Source organism: Marmota marmota, unplaced genomic scaffold, assembly GCF_001458135.2.
Source record: "Marmota marmota marmota unplaced genomic scaffold, marMar, whole genome shotgun sequence".
Taxonomy (NCBI): Eukaryota; Metazoa; Chordata; class Mammalia; order Rodentia; family Sciuridae; genus Marmota; species Marmota marmota.
In genome coordinates, this window is record NW_026000164.1 from 4,936,746 (window position 1) to 4,952,091 (window position 15,346).

A 15,346-nucleotide genomic window follows, 5' to 3' on the forward strand; every position below is an offset into this window, starting at 1 on the left:
GCCTTGTTTGTTTAGGAACCACTTCTATTTATTTATGTGGTGCATCTATAAATTATGAGCAGAAGTCAGGTGGAAAGTGGAAAAAGGGGATTTACAATGATTTTCAACCTTTGAGCATGTATCTATTTTTTATATCTTTTGCATGCGCATTATGAGATCCAATCTAGTAGCGAGTGGTAATGTAAAGAAAGATGAGAACTGTGAGCAAACCAGAAATTACCTCTGTAAGAAATTCATGCTTTCCATTTTCCCCCAGGAGTGGATCCTATTTCCAAGCTTTGTGTATTTCACAATTAAACTGGAGGCTTCTTAGGGTCAGGAACAGTTTCTCGCTTTGTGTTAATGGTCATGGTGGCTTGCACAAAATTAAACTCGTTGACTGAATGAACATACAGATGAATGCAGTCTGCGATGGGTGGGCTGAGGCATGCACCGGTGTCCATTTTAGGGCTGGGCAATGTGGGCTGGGGAATGTAGAAAGGAGAAGCTTGAGGTCAATGCCTGTTTAGACAAGTGTTGACTGAATATTGCTCACATGCCTTTCTTAATACTGGCCACACATTACTGTCACCTAACAAGATGAGAAACACTGATGCCAGGGCTCTGTTCCAAGTCAGTCAGGATATCCAAGGGTGGGCTCTGGAATGGACATCCCAGAAATGGAGCTGCCGTTGAGGTGATTTTTTTTTTTTTTTTTGCTGTTTCTTTAAGGCTTTACAGAAGAGCATCTCCGTGGTTGTCAGCTTATCTTGAGTATACATAATTTTTTTTAAAAGTTAGTTCAGAAAGTTAAAGCATTATCATTTTAATGCTTTTGCTTATTTTGGAAAAATTTCCATTTATTTGACTTATTTTTTTCCCTAAGCTTATTTTGGGTACATAGTTTCATTTTAGAAATTCAAACATCTGCCTTAAGCTACATGCGAATTTAAAGAGCAACAAGTGAATTTTAAGTAGGTGAAAACCTCAAGAGAGGAGCGCAGCATTGGAAGCCAAAGCTAAGAAGTCCTTATTTATACAGGGCTGACTCTCTGGCCAATTTAGAGAGAGAAGGGATAGTTTTGTTTACGCCCAAGGAACAAAGCTGCTTTGGTGGAAAGAACAGAGAATCCTTCCTAATGAAGTCCCTGCTTAGTAATTCAGGAGGCAGACAGCACAGTACACTTTTTTGAATTGGTTCGTAAGGAAACATGTTAGAAATGAAAGTAATCTTTCAGCCTCTGTCCTGTGGCTTTGCCATCTTGAGACTCTTTCAGAGAGAGGGCATAAGGTCCTTGTAGGTGACCCCAAGGCCAAGGGTGCACAGAGCGGCTTAAACTGCAACATGTCATGGTGTTGGCCTCAGGCAGTCTTGGCTCTTCACTGTGTCCCCACATTTTGGTGGACATCATATAATGATGGTGTGGAGCACGGAACTGGGGACCGGAAAGCCCACCATCAGTCTTAGTCCAGCAACTGACTGGCCTCGTCACTCTGAGCCTAGTCACTGACCTCTTTGAGTTGCTGTGATGGTTGATTTTAGGTGTCAGCTTGATTGGATTAAGGAATAACTAGCGAGCTGATACAGCATTATTTCTAGGGTGTCTGTGGGGTGTTTCCAGTGGAGATAGGCATAAAAGTTAGTGGACTAAGTGGGGGAAGATATTCCCTTACTGTGGGTGGGCACCATCCAATCTGCTGGGGACCCTAATAGAACAAAAGGGTACGAAGAAAGCAATTTTTTTCCTTCCTTTTTCTCTCTCCTGGAGCAAGACACCATTCTTATCCTGCCTTTGGACATCAGGCCTCATGGCTCTCTGGCCTTTAGACTTGGGAACTTGTATCAGAGGCCTGTTGGATGTTCAGGCCTTCAGCCCGAGATTGAGCATTCCGGCACTAGCTCCCACGGCTCTGAGACCTCTGGACTTGAGTTGGGTCACACCATCAGCTTTTCAGGGCTGTCAGCTTGGGAATGGCTTATTATAGGACTTCTTAGCCTCTATAACCATATATCCCAATCCCGTTAAAAAAAATCTCATCTACCTACTCACCCATCCATCCATCCTATTGATTTTGTCTCTCTGGAGAGTGTGACCAATGCAGTTGCCTTACCTGCTCTAATGGTCAGTTATAGATACTTATTTATCTTGCTTAAAGGGGTTACTATGGGCATAAAATGAAACCATGGAAAATACTCTTAGGTTCTTATATAAATCCAATTCAAGATACATTTAGTGGTTATTAGATATGTGAAGTTCTTATATAAATCCAATTTAAGAGACACTTACTGGATATCATATATGTGGAAGGAGAGTTTATACTCTGAGGACACAAGGCTATCATGAGATGACCCTTGACTCCTTCTATCGGTTCACCATTTGGGGAGGGAGGTAGACATACCAAGGAAGTTATGGCAGTGGAAAATGCTCTAATAAGTATGATAAGCTGCTGGGGAACTTCAATGAGTGGCAGCAATGGATTTTGATGGGATGAGACAAGGCAAAGAGGGGCATCAAAGGGGCCTCCTAGGACCCCAGAAACCTGAGCTGAGTCCTGAAGGATTAGAGAATTTAATCAGCTGGCAGGGGGAATCTAAAAAAGTATAGATGCATGAGATACAGACTGTGTTCAAGGAAGGCCCAATGCTGGAGAGATTGGCATTTGGCTTTGAAGGGAGCCATTGGCAGCCACTGAGTTTGGCTAGGTGGGCAGAGGCATTGAACTGTGAACTGATTTGAAGATCATGCTCTATGCATTGGACTATTTTTATAGCTAATAACTAGATATGGAAATGTTTTGACAGGAGAATGCCACTATTGAATCTTTATGTAGGTGAACTATCATGGTTCTTTGGGTCTATAGTGATAGACTATTTTTTATGTTCCTCTCTAATGAAATTTTAAAGTCCTCAAAATGGTGTTCATATTTCAAAACAGACTTTATAGGACTTGGAACACTAGTAACTAGACTTAGAGTTCCATAGTTGAATGGTGATTGTGTTCATTTGTGTCAGTGGTCTAGAAAAACCCATTAGGATGTTCTCTAAACCCAGAGAAGCAACCGGCAGGCACATGGAGATTCCGGTTAACAGGGAACATGGGAGTGCAGATGAGTTAGGCCTTATTGAGGTTGTTTTGGGGAAAAGCTGGTTCAGGAAGGGCACACACAGAAGCCATCTTCTCTTTAAGCCAGACAGTTATCTGTAGCTGTTGGTTCTGGTATAATGCATTCCAAATATCCTTAATTCTGAGTGGGAAGACGGAACAAAGAATAACAAGCTACCTTAAGAGAACAGAATCAGGCCTTTCTGTGAGTAATTCTGCCCAAAGGTAAGATTTCAGTTGCTATGGCTTCCTGGAAGACCACCTGGGAGAATGACTGGAGGAAGTGTGGGGAGAGAGGACTCACCCATTTCTACCAGTGGAATTGCCAAGAAAGGTTTCTAGGTGTAAGGCCTCCCCTCCCACCTAGATTTTAGAGGAATGGGGGTTCCATTTCCTTCTCTTTGTATAGGACTGTGCTAAGATACTCTAGAAAGGGCACCTCAATTTATCCCTTAGAGCCTCCTAAGAGTCTTGGTCACCTGCTCCCAAGGAAGGAATCTCAAGTTTTCTGATTTGGTGTTCCTGTTGGACAATATCAGATTTCTTGCTGTGATTCCAACCTACTTATGATCCTTTAAGAGAGGATATTTTTGTGGTTTCTCTAGAGAAATATAAGGGTGTGTGTGTGTGTGAGGAGTTGGCTCACATGATCATGGAGTCTGAGAGGTCCTAAGATCTCCAGTCAGCAAGCTGGAGACCCCAGAGAGCTGATAATGCTCCAGCCTCAGAGTTGACAAGCACAGGGTCCAAGAAGAGCCTACCTTCTGTTGTTCTCTGAAGGTAGAAACAGACCAATGTCTCCCAACTCAGGCATTCAGGCTGGGGGTGTTTCCCCTTAGCCTTGGTATTCTCTTCATGTCTACGGTTGATTCCGTAGAACTCACCACATTAGAGAGCAATATGCCTTACCCAGTCCCCAATTCAAATGTTAATCTCATCCAGAAACACTGTCACAGGCAACCACAGAATATTTTTTAGCCAAATGTGTAAGCACTCACGGCCTAATTAAGTTGACACATAACATGAGCAGTCCCAGAGGTGTCCTCCTAAAGAGGTTGGGTAATTTCTCACTTTAAACATGCCTCACTGTGGACCAACAGTGCCACCATGACATTTGTCATTCCTCTGTTCTCAGGGGTCTCTCAGGCACCTGCAGCCGGGCCCAGTAAGGGTGGTAACTCAGTGGAGGAAAAGTCAGATGGATAAGGTCTAGAGAGAGTCTGATAGACACACGCGGTGAGGATCTGTCTTATAATTTCTTCCCACCATATAAGTCAGAAGCATAAAGCTGCTCCTTTTAATGTCCTTATGCACACAAAGGATGCCACTTTGGATAGACTGGGATGTAATTTGGGATGATAGGGGCAGGGAACAAGATATAAGTGACATCTGCTTTCCAAATACTCTCAAGACAAGGTTCAGTAATTCCTTCAAATACTTGGGTACTACACCATCTCTCTTCAAAAATACTGTTTGGACAATATTGGCTGCTGAATTTAAGGAAAATGAATGAGGAAATAAATTAAAACCTCTATTCCAACTTCCTAGGAAAAAGTTTTAGGGACCTAGCAAATCATTTCAAAGTAGCTCTTCTACATAAAAAAAAAGTGATTAGAATTTTTGTCACTTGTGGATACATTTTGGATATTAGATCAAATTTATACCTAAAAAGCACATGAAAGGGATCTTGTTTGCTGTATATGTTTACTCTCTCGAACTGGAAATCCTTCTGTAACCTGATATTCCCATTCATTTCATGGAGTTTGGTCACTGTAGAAATCCCATCAGACTGGAAACTAGGACTCTGCCTTCCAGACTTGATTCTGCAGCTAACGTACGAAGAGATTGTGGGGGAGACACCAGACACCAGATCTGGCAGTGAAGACACCAGACGAGTGATCACAGATGTACTTTAAACGTTCCCTTTTTCCTCTAGAGTGGTGCTGCACATCAGAAATCCCTCCACACAAGAGTCATTCATGCCCTGACTCCCACTTCAACCTGACAGATGTGGGTCTCTTGTCTCCATTAGATCATCTTCATCTGCTCTCCTGCTAGTGATGGTAGCAGGGGCGGACATGTCTGTGTCACTTACTTAAGAGTATTTTTTTCTAGTTTCTGCTTCTTATTCTTCTTTTTTATTCCAGAGTTTTTCATTTTCTTTTAAAATTTCTTTCCCCCCCTGCCCTTTTCCATTATAGTGAATGCCTTTCTCTGATGTTTGATAATCTTTGGCTATCTATTTCACTGTGGTCGATTTTGCTTTAATTTCCTGCTTGGAAAGGAACACAGGAGTAATATATTTTGTTGCTGGTTTTGGGGGAAAGAAGGGAATATTTAAACTTTCAATAAATACTTCCCATTTGGGGCCCTGAACCTCACTCTTGACCTCAGTTGGATCCAGTATCCCTACATGGTGGGTCTCCTGTTCAGGCTCTTCCTGGGTCAACAGTCCCATATTCTAGGAGACATCCTAGTTCCCAGTGGTATGAGAATGAGATTGGAAGCACCTGGCAGTTCTGCATGCACACCTTCAGCCAGTCCTTTGTTCAGCTGTTCTCTACACCCTGCCTCCAAGTTGCCCAGTGTCTCCATATCCAGAGCCTTCAGAGCAGAGTCAATTGATTCCTTTTTTGTAACTGTATTTGTCAGTTTACCATTGCTATGACAAATCACCTGACATAAATAACTTAAAGGAAGGAAAGATTTATTTTGGTTTGTGATTTCAGAGGTTTCAGCCCAGGGCCAAGTGTGGCCCTTTCACCTTGGGACTTTGGTGAGTCAGAATATCATGGCAAGGAACATGTGGTGGAACAGAGTTGCTGACCTCATGGTGTCTGGAAGGCAAAGAGGGGGAAGGATAGAGAAGGAGAGAGAGATAGGGAGAGAGAGAGAGAACAGGGACAAAATAAGCTCTTCAAAGGCTTGCCTCCCATGACCTACTCCTCCAGCAGGCCCCACTCCAATGTCTCCACCACCTTCCAGCAGCATTGTCAGCTGAGGACCAAGCCTTTAGCACGTGGCCTTTGGGGACACTAAAGATCCAAACCCTAACAGCGATCCCTTCTGCAAGCCCTTTCTACTCCAGTTCCCTGCATTCTGCTAAATCATTGCTCTCCTACCTCAGCGTTCTGTCTTCCAAACATGAGCTGGAAATCTCTAACCATTTTTGTTTTCTTACATATTCATTTTGTCCTTGTGAGTTTAATGTTTTTTTTTTCTTTACTACCGCTTGAATAGTGGCTTCTGAGGGAGAAGATTTTAAAAGATGGGGACAATCCACCATCTTCAACTCAGAGTCTCTATGTAAACACACACACACACACACACACACACACACAGAGAGAGAGAGAGAGAGAAAATGCAACCTGACACAATTAATGGAGAAATTAATATTGAAAACAAACTAGACATGTTTCCTTCAGTTTGTCAAAACCAATATGTGCATTTAAAAATCTAACAGATAAAAACATTTTGAGAAATGCAGACACACCTGAATGATGCCGTCTTGTGGGGGGCCCAGGGGTGGAAATGTCCCCCTGCAGGTTGAGAGCGGAGCAGGAGGCTGCCCGCCCGAGGGAAGCAGATCTCCCTCCCAGGGTGTGAAGAAAGCGTGGCCATTCTACCTGACTGTGATGCAGGGAGACTTAAAGCATTCTAAAATTCCTTCAGCGGTGAGACCCAAGAGGAAGTGCTGTCAGGCCTGCAGATGCAGACCTGAGTTCTCACATCCAGTGAGCTTACTGTCTGAACCACTGTGGGGCCCACACCCGGATGTTATTTTAGACCTTGAGGGATCTTGGTGAATGGAGGGCCACCTCGCATTGGGATCCAGTGTCCCCCTCACTGCAGAACTTGGCCGCCATCCATCGGGCAGCACCCTGTACCTGCTATGAATCCTTGGACTATAACAGAGCAAAATGACACAAACAAATCAAGGGTCAAACTTTTGGGCCAATGGTATGGGACCCTCCCATTAAAGACCAGGTTTTGTATTGAGGGGCATTTCTCAGAACAAGCAAAGCGATCATCAGCAGGGGAACCCCTAAAACTGCCACTGGTCCCACATGGATGGTGGTGCATGGCTCCTTAGTGACTCTTTTCTGCCCAGTGCTTCTGTGGGTGGCCCCTGTCCATTCTGAAGACAAGAGGAAAGGTGTGGGCTCAGGGCACTTTTTTGTTTCATGGTGGGACCTTGCTTCTCCTGGTGACTCCTCAGACATCACTTCCCCTATCAGCTTTGTCCCAGGGACTATTCTGCACTTCCTGTGACCTTGAGAGATCAGAGCAGAGGAGCTGTGGATTCTCCTGGCACCTTTTGCAGTCCAGCACGGCAGCTCCCTTGTGCTCACTGGTGACATGGCCATTGAGCGCACATTACGGTGTGATGTCAAGTTTCATGGAGACCCCAAAACTTAGTCTAGGCCCCCCTTTGCTGCTTCATTATTTTCTCCAAGCGTCATCTCCTCACTAGTCCCTATGGATGTCACTAAGACCTTTCAGTGAGATTTAGATGGACTCTCAGGGTCTCCTGGGACACAGCTGTGACCACTCCCAGAAAAGCATCTGTATCCTGGAACTTTACTACCAGGCAGATGTCCCCCAACGCCTGAGCCCCTCCTTAGCATTAAATTAGATGCTTAGGGCGCCACAGGAATTCTTTCAGACCTCTAGGAAAAGCCTCGGGCATTGCTGCTGGAGTCACACAGTCAGCTTAGACAGATGGCAGGCGATTTGTCGACTTGCAGCATTGAAGGCAGCAATGTCCCCCCTGAGACCTGGGCGTGTTGAATGAGCTCCTCTAAGTAGCTGACTTGGTTCTGGGGAGAGCGCAGCTCTAGGGAATGCAGGTTCATGGTGATATTAGGAAGCAACAATTAGTGTCCTCTTTGCCTGAGTCTCCTTGTCAATAAATCAAGGATGAAAATACTCCCTTTACTTTGGAGGACTGAGGATCGCCTAGACAAAAGGCAGGTGTTAGAGTCTGTAAACAAGTCAAAATAACACCTGGCATTTTGCCAGGGGAATGTTAGAGTTGTAAACAAGTCTGGATGGTGCCTGGCAAAATGCCAGAGGGAGTAATTTGAGAAGTAACAAAAGCGAGCCATTAAGTGTGGAGATTCCTTATTGGTTGACTGATGTATCTAGTTTATGCTAATTAGATAAGCTGTGTGGAATGTATAAATACTGCTCCTGACCTACAATAAATGGCTCCCACTCCTGCTGTATCAATCTACACAAGTTGTTTGTCACCCCCCGGTTATTTTGCTGCAGCCGGACTGCGGCAGGCAGGGAAGCTCCCTGTAAATGCAGTACTTGGAAGCCACGGGCCCCAACGGCCTCAGCATGTGCTACCCTGTAGGGTGCTCCTACTGGGCCAAGGCACCGTGCCTGGGTGGAACGCATCCGATGTCTGCTTCTGTTTGATGCTATTAGCATTTCTCTTCAGTACAGTTAATTATTGTCTATTAAGTAGTATTTAATACTATTTATGCTTCTGCTGAATACTAAAGACAATTTATTTAGAATATATAAGGAATCACGATACAATGATTCCATGACCCACCTGATCTGGGGGAAAGGATTTCCACCTTACCTCTGAAGCCTCCTGATGATCAAGCAGGCCCTCAAGTTCCCTTGAGCTTGACCAAACTTGAGACAAGCTTCTCCCTGACCATAGGGCTCTGACCTCCCTTTTCTTAGAGCACTGACTTTAGAAACTTGGAGTTGTAACTTCTGACTCTGCTCCTTGAGGGAATGTTCCACACCCCAGGACTGTCTTGCTCAAGGACCGCGGAGCCCTTCCTTTGAAACATAATCATCAGGAAAGACAGGGCTCCTTACTGCTCTCTCTAATTAGGGGTAGGAGCTTAATATCTCCAAGTATCAGTCAGCAAACAGAGGGTCCAGTCACCTTGCCCTGACACCCTGTGCTGATGGACAGCTCACCTGGGTGCTAACCCTCTTTAGGTTGTGTGGCTGGTTGGTGCTGACTTCAGCCTCCCTTGTCTCCTGCAGTAGGCGCCACATGACCCAGTTTCACCGCCTTCCTCCTGTTCCCATGAGTTTCTGATGCACTTTTGTCATTTATACTGTATCCGTGGAGTAGACCTGGGGTTTATGATCCTTGATTTTTTTTTATATTTAATTGCATATTATAGTTCCAAACTATATGATTGTTTATATTTTTGTTTTAAAACTTGAAGGGAAAATACACTGTATATTTCAAATTAAACTCTAATAATAATCGTTTGGTAAAGACTGATAAAAAAAAAAAAGCCAGATAAAAATTATTACCAGGGGCTGGGGATGTGGCTCAAGCGGTAGCGTGCTCGCCTGGCATGCGTGGGGGCCCGGGTTCGATCCTCAGCACCACATACAAACAAAGATGTTGTGTCCACGGAAAACTAAAAAATAAATATTAAAATTCTCTCTCTCTCTCTTTTAAAAAAAATTATTACCAAAGTAACCATGTTTTGTAACTCTCTATTAAAACAAAACAAAGCAAACAAACAAATAAACAAAGACCGGCCAAGAGCCAGGGGGGAAAAACAGGAAAGGGAAATGTTGGGTTACTCTGATTCTTGACACTGGATTCCTGAATCATTTATATTTAGCTATCCCCATGGGAAACTATTAAAGATAGTCAAACTTCTCTTTAACTCTGTATTTTCATAGAAAAAATGACAAATTAAGTGCATTAATAATTCCCCTTTCTTTTAATAAGATTCTAATATTTTCCCTGTGCAACAATAATATGCATGATGATTAAGAAACTAATTGCAACTCTAGTTTCTGATTTCACTGAGGCCCAACTGTCAAATCTTTGTTGATGACACTGAATAATTCAAATTAGAGAGCTCAAAAGAGGATTAAGAAAAACTCTAGAAGGAAGGGCACAACTTGCTAATTGGGCCGGATTCCTCCAGCTTGATAACAACCCAGATACAAGGCCCTGGACTCTGAAGGTGCTGTTTTCCTGTGTATACAAATATTACAAGTTACACACAGAAGCAGGGCACCATGGTGCCCCCCTGTAATCCCAGTGACTTGGGAAGGGAGGCTAAGGCAGGAAGATCTCAAGTTCAAGGCCAGTCTCAATGATTTAGTGAGAGCCTTAGCAGCTCAGTGAGACCCTGTCTAAAAAAAAAAAAAAAAAAGCGATGTAGCTCAGTGGTAAAACATTCCTGGGTCCTGAGTTCAATCCCCAGCATCCTCCTACCCTTGCCCCCACCAAAAAGAAAGAAAAGTAGTTCCACACAGGCCATTTACTGGGTGAATGGACTCTCAACTCTCCAATCTGCAGGTATTATGATATTAACAAGACATCAAATTTAGTCTATAAAAATAATTTCAGGGCTGGGGCTGTGGCTCAGTGGTAGCACATTTGCCTGGCATGGGTGAGGCACTGGGTTCCATTCTCAGCACCACATATAAATTAATAGAATAAAGAATATAGAATAGAATCAACAACTAAAAAAAAAAAGGAAAGAAAAACTAAAAATGTTTTAAAAAAATAATTTCAAACACTTCTTCTTCTTTGTCCCTACTTTAATTGTGCCAAGCATACACAGCACTCCCTGGAGATTGTTATAGATAATTGGTCATATTTTCATATTTGGTTAAGAGAATAGTACCTCGACTTTTATCATCAAACTGTTGAATAGTCTTTATAGCACTAGTTACTCACCAGTTTCTCTTGGTAAAATAAAATATAGCCATATTTTCCCTGAGTTTATAGCAAAGCCAGGACATTATACTTGCAGGTTTCAAATTATAATTAAACATAGTATAGATGCTGTACTGATATTTAGGAAAGCCATCCATTGCAAAGTGGGAACAGTAAGTATCTTCATCAATCTCAAAGTGGTTTTAGAGTGTGTATGCAGAAAGAATATTGTAAATATTATTAGAGTATTTTAATTTTAGGATCCACGTAACTGTTCTCTTTTAGTGGTACGTGACATTAAAAATGTTATACAACTTCCTTCATTTACCTAGAATGTCTCAGCTGGAAGTCCAACCCATATATTTCCTGCAAGTTATTGTTGGGTGCAATTAGAAAATTCTGCAAAAAAATAAAAAACAAATAAATTCCCATATTTTCTGTAGTGTAATGCCTCTGAAACATGTGAAAGAGTTTGTAACCTTGGATGTCATCTGTAGAGTGTTGTTAAGGACAGAGAGTGTAGAAGATGACTCCTGTCATTTTAGGATCAGTTAAAATCAAGAGCTTTAGAAGATGAGTTGCCCAAGTGGAGTGTTTCAGCCTTAGGAAAAGTTTTCAATTTCTTTTTTATAATTGACATGTGTCAGTCAATTCTTTTTGGACATTAATTCTGACAGGGCTATGAGATTCCCTCTTTCTTCTCTTTTTCATTTGTGACATATTTAACCAAATGAACATCCTTATCCACAAAAGGAAATCATGAGATTAGCTCAGTGTTTTCAAACTTGCTTGGTGGTATGAATGGTTGGGTGTTTGTTAAAAATACAGATTCCTTTTGTCTCTGACGAGATTCTGACTCAATAGTTTGTAGAGAAGACTAAGAATCTGCATTTTTAACCAGTTCCCTGACAATTGTTTCCATTGGACAAGGAGAACAATAAAAGACTGAATGATGCCTATAAACTCTTTTGAGTTGCAACTTTCCATCAATCCATAATCTATCCAAACTGGATGTCCTCCTTAAGAAAACAAGTGCAAAACTACCTTCTGTGGTAGACCAGATTTGAGAGAAAGAAGAAAAAATTCCAGATAGCAAGGGAAGCCTAGAAGTGCTATAGAATCTCTCAGTGCAACTTGTCACCCAGTTACCATGACAACCTTCATATATAAATCCCCATAATGTGGAGAAAACGAGATGTTAACCTGGATAGGCTTTGGAGGAAGAGATATTTCACAGAGAAGAGCTGATTTTGGCCATTTTGTGGACCACACACCTAATGCTTTAATCAGTTCACAGGGGTCTCCTAATATCTAATATCACGTAGGCTTCAGAAAACCCAGGGGAAAAATTAGGGCTGCATTGAGATGTGTCAGCCCAAACAAACCCCTTGTCTTGCATCAAAGTCTCTATTGATGGATGAGAAAGCTCAAGATGGTGACTGTTGACTCTAGATCAGATGACAGGTATTGACAGGAACACTGTGGTACAGGATGTGGTAGGCTTCGAATAGTTAAAAAAAATTTGGTTTTGACAACATGAGGCTCTGTGAAATCTTGTTCAACGGCCATAAGGTGATTCAGGCTCTGACTTTTATCAGAATGCAGCAGTGGTACATAGCATTCTCACCGAGTTCTCGAGTTGTATGGGAGGCGGGAGGCTTCCCACCTGAGCTCTGAATTTAAAGAATAAGGACTCTAAATACCAAAGCACAAAACCTGTCAGATCCAGGATGAGAATCCTATTTATGCTCTTTACCCCCAATTCAGGGCTCATTATACTATTCCAGCTTTATTCTCCCTACACAGAACACATTCAATGGCTCTTTTACACTGAGAAATAATCTGAAACAAAGAAATTCCACCTTTTCTCCACATTTTGAGGCCAGCCACCATTTCCCCGACAGGGTTGGGGGTGTGCAGTAGTGGCCTGCCCCCACCACACCTCTTCCCTCTCAGCTCAGAAAGTCCTGTATGTTCTTCTTTGGAGCAAATAGTACAGTTTGATGGCTCCTAGAAGGAGACTGTCACAGAATAACATGCTAGCAAGGCTCTAACACATTAGAATCTGTCATGTAGCCACGTAGGCATTTTAATATAATATCCCCAAATATTTGCTTTTAAACATCCCTTTATGGGAAAGATGCTGCTGTTTACTGTAATTCTGGATGATTGCGAACACTCCTTCATTTGCAGTGAAGTGAGATAGAATGGATTTGCGGGGAGGTCACTCACAACTCAATCATGACCTGCAGGTTATTGCAGAGAATGGTTAAGTAAGTGAAAACAGGTAGCAGGGGTGAAACAGTCTACAAAGAAGAAAGCTTGGGAAGGGAGACCCTAGATTGTTTTAGGCAACAGGAAGTATTTGTTTTTTCTCTGGCTGCTTCAAAGGCACAAAATGAAGCCCTCTGATCGGGAAAGAGAGGAGAGAGGCATGAGAATGAGTCCTGGGCGCATGGCTGACCAAGGAAAAAGATAGCTGCCTACGACCCTACACAACAGTCGGGACCTGCGTGTGGTTTACGGATCCTCTGCTATGATAGAGTTATCTTAGTCGAGTTGCACAGTTTGTGTGTGTGAGGCCAAATAAAGTGGAGAAAAGCTAGTTGTCAGAAGCCTGGTAATAATATGTTCAGTGGTGACTGTTAAGTGTTGGGAGTTGGAGGGGGAGTTGACCTTTAGGAGAATATGGGTCCTTGCTGAACACCCCAGAGCATCACTGATATGCTGGGGGCCAAGATGGATTTCCTCCAGTAAGGTTCTTCATTCAGGTGCTAACTGAGAGGGCAGTCGCCAGAGATGGACCTTCTGGAGACACTTTGGTTCCAGTTTCAGGTGCAGATACTTTTGTGTTTAGAGGTGTGTGTGTGTGTCGTACTCTATTTTGCCTGTTGGGTGGAGAGGAAAGGGAGGAAAGAAGAGGTGAAGAACATGTCTGCCTGGTATGAGGCACAATTTCCAAATTAGTTGATTTGTCCAGGAAGCTGATTTCTGTTCTAGAATTTTCCATTTTACATCTAGCCAGCTCTCCCAGGATTAATTCGCAGGCCATTATTAAAGCCATTGCATACATTTTAAAGGTGGATCCGTGTGGGTAATTCACACACGGAAGAGGTATGGAGTAGACTATTTGGAAACTATACTCTCAAGGTCTCAGCTTGAAAAGGCAATGTTCTCTCTAGCTAGGGATTAAACAGTCAGAACAGAGCCTGGTGCAGCCCTCTTTAATCTGAATTTGAAAGATCTCAGCATTGTGTTATAAAAGGTCTCATTAAGTTTCTCTTATGGCATTTCTTTCTTTCTTTTTGTTTAACCAAAAAAGCAATTTCACTGTCTGGAGAGTCTGGAGAGGCTTTTTTTTTGTTGTTGTTGTTCCAGAAGAAAATTCATAAAATTCCAGAAGACAGAATTCCTGGAATTTCCAACTAAGAATCTGTATTAGAAATACACATAAAAGAGAACTTAGAGGGGGCTGGTATATAAGCCTGAGGTGTGATTTTTAAAGGAGGTCTTCCAGATACCACACAATACCCAACCTCATGCTTTGGTTTCTTTTTCTGCAAATCAGAAACTGGACCTCTGTTCCGGCACCCACTGACTCCTCCTAGGCAGCCCGTACATGTGTGTGCACTGTGCAGCATGAAATGAAGCCCTGATTGCCTCATCTTCCCTAATCTTCAGCAGCCTGGGTGCATTGTTACCCAGAGCATCTTTCTAAATTCAGGCAAACGTCCTCCAACCAGATGAGAGGAAGCACTCAGGGGAAAGAGGAATAAAAAAGCAACACAGAGATTCATCATAACAAAAACAACAGATGAATATTTAAACTAATTTAAGTATGACCAATGAGCTGCATAAACTATATCATTAATCACTCTGGCACACATGAGCATGCTTTCTGGGCTAAAAATTATGCCATTAAAATTCAGTAAAACTTAGTCACAGAGCATCTCTCTCTGCTGAACATGGTTAATGTTGATTATTCCCAAGTTTATGATGTATTTGGTGCATTACTCAACAGATATTTGTCTCTTCTCTTCACTTTTGTGTAGAGAAACAACGGGAATATTGAGAATGGGCAATTTCAAAGGAACCACGGAGCTGAGATTTAATTTAGAACGACTTGTCTCAGTTTTCTAACCTAATATCCTGATGGCAGCGCTGCGTGATGCTGGTGATGGAAGGGTGGGATAGCTACCCATGAAACCTAGAAGTGATGGACACACTGGTCCCCAGTGGTTACTTAAAGGAGCTGCCTGGGCAGGGTCATGGCGCCACGTTTCAGGAGAGTCTGCTTCATGTTCAGATTTGAAGTGTGAAGAAGCTGTTGCTTGCAATCAGGCTTTCAAATATCTGTTCCCATCATCACTTCCCTAGTGCCAATGACCTGGAAGACAGTGTGGCTGTGAGAGAGACACAGGGGCTCAGTCTGGGAGAAGAGACACCAGGCAGTCATTGGCAGAGTTCACTAAAAACTACCAAAGTGCTCCCTGGGCAGTAAGAGGGTTCAACCAACCAACCAACATGGACACATCAGGGTAGCTCCAACTGAACCAACATGGAACATGCTGGAAGGGTGCAGGTCTTCCCATCG

The 15,346-nt window shown here is 42.8% G+C and overlaps 1 protein-coding gene across 3 annotated transcripts in view; it reads right to left on the reverse strand.

The window, feature by feature from the left end:
- Cntnap2 (contactin associated protein 2) overlaps positions 1-15,346 on the reverse strand; it is a 1,898,113-nt gene that overhangs the window by 294,175 nt on the left and 1,588,592 nt on the right. The window lies entirely within an intron of this gene.